Source organism: Battus philenor, unplaced genomic scaffold (genome assembly GCF_028537555.1).
Source record: "Battus philenor isolate CCGP_79_NKW_IND1 unplaced genomic scaffold, ilBatPhil1.0.hap1 SCAF_27, whole genome shotgun sequence".
In the NCBI taxonomy this organism is placed as follows: Eukaryota; Metazoa; Arthropoda; class Insecta; order Lepidoptera; family Papilionidae; genus Battus; species Battus philenor.
In genome coordinates this window covers 4,908,261-4,915,191 of record NW_027181690.1, presented here as the reverse complement: position 1 = coordinate 4,915,191, position 6,931 = coordinate 4,908,261, and positions in this window count along the sequence as shown.

The following is a 6,931-nucleotide window of genomic DNA, read 5'->3' as shown; positions in this document are numbered from 1 at the left end:
TCGAGTTTTACTGCTCTTTCTTTAACAACTATGTTTATTTTTTCAGTTTTTATTGTACCTTATTTTACCTGACAGTGCCCAGGTGTAAGCACCTTATTTCTAGCTTATTTTCATTTTTCATCTTAAATAAGCGAAACATTACTTAATAACCCGAAAATTATGCTTAAAACTTTATAGCGTTATTATAAAAATGTCAAAATCATGCGTACTATACCAGCCGAATTTTATTTCTTTCACACACGTATTGATCGGTACGCTCCTGACCAAAGCCCTTCCAGCCACTTATTCATAAGAGTCTTAAGGGATAACGTCTTGCGTCCCTCGGGTTTGTTGTACGTGTATATGCGGCTACATAAATATAGTTTATTTTAATAATCATGATATCTATATCATAGTTAGTTGCATACTATTTGTTTTCAAATGCTTTCATATGATACCTACTTGATGATTTTGCTTTATCGTGTTTGTGTGAGTCAAGGCGTATGGTTATGTTTTTGTTTGTAGACAAGCGTATATGAACGCTGAGTGCCTATTTGTATGAGTACGCATATGTGTACGTGTAAGTAATTTTGTATGAATGTGTGTCTTAATAAAACAGGCAAAAGCCCTCTGTAGGCTCAACAAGGCATTGAGTCATTAAAGCGGTATTGTACTAATTTGGACGGAGCATTTCTTACACCGCACACGAGTTTTACGATTTATTATCGTATCCTTATAAACAAAAAATACAAGAATGAGTATGTACATGGCGTAAATTTTAACATTTAAAAAAGATACAATGAACTTTTTAATTTTTTTCGTTTGGTTAAATATTATATAACTAAAAGATTTTTAATGAATATGAAAAGATTTTTTTTAATTTTTCATTCGTTATCAAAAAAATATTTTCCGTTCACGAAACTAATGTCAGTGATGTAATGTCACCGGTTGAATAGCAGACCAGGAGCTTAACGATGTTGAGTCGAAAATACAAATTAAAAAATAAAAATGATATTTTATTTAACAATAATTGCACATACGAGACCTAACATTACGTCAAATATATAATTTTTAGTGCAATAATTATTGATTAATATTCTTATTATTATTTGATTATGATACGTTTTTACAGTGTTTTCAGATCTAAATATTTATTATTATTGCATACTAAAATTTTCCTTAAATTTTTTTAAAAAAAATCTGCCATTTGTACGAATAAAAAAAACTACATTTATAACTATATTCTTTAAGTTAAAACGGTGGTTATTATGTCAAATTCAATTTATCAAAAAATTCTTTGTGTATTTGTCTTTAAGGACCGGATTTTGAATTAACTGTCATTTTCTCAGGAAATTTTATGGTCTATAGTGGTGTAGGCATAGTGCAATATTCTCATATTTTATACCTAAATAATGTCACTGTATTGTTAAATTGATATAAGTACTTATTCTTTCGAAGTTAAATATAATGCATTAGAAATGATTATTTACTACAACAGAGTCCAATGGATTGTTTACGCTAGCAGTAGTTATCTTATGATATTGCTTTGACCATTTGTTTACTATTGCCAAACAGTGGCATTTGAACTTTAAATGTTTTAATAATATTAGTACAATAATTTTGGCGAATATAAAATTGTCTTGCACCTTTTTTAAAGTCGGTCCGTTTGTAAAAATATTCATAACTAAGTCATAAATCAGTCTATGAACAGTCATAGTAAGGCTTTTACGAGTAAGTGTTTTTTGTTATCAATATTATATTTATTGTGACCCTGTACGGTTGTCATTTTCAATCAATGTTCAGACGTAACATTCAGACGACAACATATTTAACAAGGTTTTATTTATAATCAACAATAAATTCACCTTCGTTATCAAGTTTTTGCCATCTAGTATAGAACGTCTTCCAAGTGCTTAATGAGCTGGCAAACGACGATGAAATATCGACATGTACAGAAACGACATTACTTTGCGGTCCCCCTAAAAGTTTACGATATATATGGAACTTTTAATTAATTTGTTTATTTAATAACGGTTAATATTTATATACCATATGTATATACTATATACAAATAGCCCTTGTACTACATTATTGTAAAGGAACCTTCCTGCATTTTCTTATCGCATTGTAAATTTGGTTAAATAACAATTTATCGAACGTTGTATTTGCCTAGAGGTTACACTTCAAACCATAAAAATTCAAATTTGTAGCTTGCTTATTAACAATGAAGTGTTAGAACTGACTAGCTTAATAATTTTTCCAGGTAAATAACTTAAGATAAAAATATTTTTTTTTTTATTTCCTATTTACTTTACTAAAAAAGGCTGCACTGGCTATTTATATTCCAAAAGCTAGAGATTCCATGAAATTGGTATTCTGACGGTTGTTTCTCAATACATGTTTATTATCATGTAGGAGCTATATTACGTCATCGTAAGCGACGTATTGAAAAGGGGAATACCACAGAAATATAATTCTGTATATACGTATGTATAAATTTGGGCGAAGCTTGAATGAATATATATAGTTCACGGACTTTTCCGCTCCGTAAACTCTTGTCAGATAAAGTTGTAAAAGCCTTAAGGCTAACAGCACTAACATCATCGAAACAGTACAGTACAAAGTATACACACTTCAACTTCGGACTTCGTGTTGTTATTACCTCAAGACCTACCGGCAAATAACGGAAACCTAAAAATTTTAATATTTATGTAAAAAATAATTACAGACACATGTAGGGCTTATAGTACCGGGATTCCGGGATCCCGAATACCGGAATCCTGGACGATTTTTTTCCGTTATTAAAAACAGGTATTTACGTAAAAATACCGGTATTTTGGTATTACATAGTTCCATAGTCGATGAAAATTGAAGTTATGCACAATATAAATCCAATTTGAAATAATCTTAATTAATTACAACAATTTTTTTAAGATATACAAACGATTTCATTGTTTTAAAATCCATATCTGGCATATTTATTACACAAACGGAGCCGAGTACGGCACCATCGAGAAGTGGCGATGTCGGCACTATAAAGCGATCGTTTATGTTTTACTTCTACTGCCCAAAGAATAAGTCTCGTTTATACAAATACATAAAGTATGTAACACGAAAATTATAATTTAGATTAAGATTATTTCATTTTGAAAATCATCTGTAGTGTTTACAAGTAAATATTGAACGATTGATTATTTATGTTTTTCAAGTGCATACTATAATAAACAAAACGCAAGTTATTAATATTATTTCATTGAGACTTACAATTTCATTACATTTTTTGCTTCTTTAATTATATAATGCCTCACGAGCCTATTATATGTAAAATGTAACATAGAATTTAATATTAGATTTCATATATTATTTGTTATCAAGTCAATATAGCAACTGAAGTAAGTAAAAATATAACTAGTAAAGTTTTTTTTTATCAAATACCGGTATTAAGATTTTAGTTCGGTATTGTAAGCCCTAGACACAAGATAAATATAAGAAAAACTCCCTCCTAATGGCTAAATGTCGTTCTTATAAATTTTACATTTATATGTAATTTCATGGGTTTGATGCTCACGTATACACATAGTGTAAAAGTTCCAAAATATATCTTGGCCCTTCTTATTATTAGTTTAAATTCTAAAATTAAAATTATATTATTAAATAAAAAATACTGTAGCATTCAAGAGTATGTGGTTGACAGAAATGCGTTGAATTTGATTCGTTGGTTCATTTACGATATAAAGTACACATCAATCATTATTAATTTTTTTTTAACAAGAGCAACTGTTGAGTTTCTGGCAGCCCAGTACTGCGACCCGGTGGTAGCATACTACTTAAAATGTAAAAATATTTAACGATTTTAATTTTATGTAAATGCCAGCTTGAATAACGATACTTTGAATTTGAACTTGAAGTTTTCTGAAAGAGAATTCTACGTTCGTTACGTAAGTTCGCTTTTATACATGTTGATTTTGTAGGATATATCGTTGGTTTCCATAATTATTGTACAAGAAAAATACTATATGTTATCTGTTACGTGGCTTAAATGAATTTCTTTCTTAAGAAAAAAAAAATGAAATTATCATGAAACAGGAAATACATCGTTTGATGCGAGTGCATTGAATTTTAAAATATTAAAAATTTAAATTATTTAAAAGCTAACGTATAGTAGTGATAGAATAAAGGGGCTTGACATAGAGCGCTTTGTTTCCCGTAATATTGTTGTTGCTAGCCCTGAGAGCTGTTGCGGATTCATCGGAATTGAATTTGTGGAACTGAAGAGTCCGCGAACAAAAATTACTGACCCGATTGTACGCCAGTTGCACGAAGTTATAATACCACACGTGGCATGAGTAAGCATGGTGGCTTACCACGAAAGGCTATAACATCTCCCCGCTCCTACCAACACCATAAGATAAACCTTCAGGCAGACATTAAGATGTTTAAGGATTAACTTCATATAGAAGTTTTAAGCTAAGCTAAGCGCAGTGAGAGTGAAGTAGGCTCTTTAGGATCTATTTCTTTTTGTGTGGAGTAAGTTTTCTTATCGAGAACTTGAAAAGGTTTCATACTTAAACCCGCTAGGCTGCTGCCAGATTAACACTTGTTAATGTTTAATTATGTCATATACTTGAATAGTGAATTCCTTGCTTATGATATTATTCATATGCATTGCATATTAGTATCTAATACTGTATTTATTAAGGTCTATTCTCTAATCATCACAATGGCGGGTCCTGCGCTGCCCGCATGCTGCGATTTTTTGGACCTTGGATATGTTGTCGGTCCACCCAGAGGCGGCTCGCATCTACCGTCTCTCGAGAACCTTTTTTTCAATAAGATAATATAGCACGCGGACGCATTAAAATGTCTGTTATAAATATAGGTCCGCTGAGCCAATAGTGCGCTTCCACAAGCCACTTGAGATGTACCGTGGCCCTTCAAATATGTTCTGATATTTTTAACTGTATTACTAATTATGTGACATTTTGCCCATTAATGTTTTTATTTATTTACATATTAAATTATACATATGGAACGCAAACATTTCATTTTATTAATTTAATAAAATTGGAAATTATTTATTGATAACATTATTTATTATTTTATTATAGTTATATAATATGAATCGGTAAGTAAGTTAAAATTTATTATAATTTTTGAAAAACAGGTAGAGATATGTTGTGAAAATAATTATATTCATCACTAAGAACTAAAGATATACCTACGTAATTTAAAAATGATTTTAATATTCATAAAATAACATATTGTGTAAAGTTCTTTGTTTGAAATATGTATGTAGTTGATAACAAGTTCCTGTTATAAATCCCAAAAAACGCTAGGCAGAATGCAGGAGGTTTTAGCTACTTAATAAAATAGCATTTACAATGTAGTCTAGTTGGAACGATAACGTCATAAGATACGTCTAGACTAGGGGTCGACCAACCTTTTGAGTAGGAAGAGCAATAAATTGCAATTTATCAAATTTCAAAGTTAAGAGTTCCAATTTTGTTTACAAACCATAAATAATACTTGCATAGAATTAAAAAAATGAAGTAAAAATTGACATTTCGCTTACAATTTAAAGACAATATGTAAAAAGGACAGAAAACAGAAATTACTTGAAATCTTTATTGAGAAGTTCGGCACTATCTTTTTGATACAAGCTGATTAAGCCGGAATCAATGAAATAGCTATAAGTACACAGCTTTCTAATGGTGCATAACCGAGTCTGAGTCGATGTGTAGTTTATTATAATTAATTTTATGGTAATACATTGATGATAAAAAATCGACAAAATAAATTTAATTATAGAAATACTTTGCTGGCCGCATAATTGCATAATAAAATATTTTTGAAAAAAAAAATCGTAAACATCGAAAAATATTAAAATACTAAAGGCTAGCGTTAAAAATAAAACTTCTGATACCTTTCACTATTCTAAATAAACTTAGTAACTTTAGTGGGCAACTGTATACGGTATTGTAATACACTCCGTATAGTGTCTCTGAAATATCATGTAATAAATTAGTGTGATTTTTATGTCATAAAGAATGAAATGAATTGATTTACTTAGGAATAAAAAAACACCTGTCTGAGCTTATTGTAGCCTGTTATTAAGCTGAAGGATGCCATTACAGAGGATCTAAATGTATTTTCTATCAAATTAGGATCTTCTAGCATTCTTCTTATTAAGTACACAAGTGGCCACTGAAAATGATCATAAGTAGATAATAATATGTATAAGAAAATTATTTAAAAGAGTATGTATAATAAAGTAAATGTTTTCATTTCCATATATTTAAATAAAAGTTAAGGAGCACACTTACAAATATTCTTAAAGCACACATATGTAACTTATCTCAGTATACCTATACGATCTTAACAAATACCTACGTATACATAAGTTCGGAAGCCGCTTTGTGATTGTAGACTCTCTCCCCATACCTCTTGTACTGATCGAGAGGTCAACGAACGGCCGCGGACGTTGTACTTTCAAAGCTCTAAGCTCTCAGCTCTTGTCCTTAGGCAATAAGGGTTATGTTATTTATTTTTATAATTGCTAATACTAAAACCGAAATGTTGTAAAGAAATATTTATCTTATATTTTATAAATTAAATTAAAATGTAAAAGTTAATTGTTAACTGTAGCTGCCACTAAAAGCTACATCTTTTTTTCAGCTAATAGACGCCCACTGCAAGGCCTCCTTCAAAGACTGCCATGATGATTAGTCTTTGACTATACTTCCCGCGACCATTACTATATTAACCGCCCATCTAGTAGGAGGTCTACCTATGCTGCGTCTACCGGTTCGTGGTCGCAACACGAGCAACTTAACCTAACGGCTATCAGCTCCACGAGTGGTGTACCGCTCACAGCCACTTTTGACGAGCAATTCTTCGAGCTACGTCGGTGATCTTTGTTCTTTCGTAGATCTCCTCATTTCTGATTCGATAT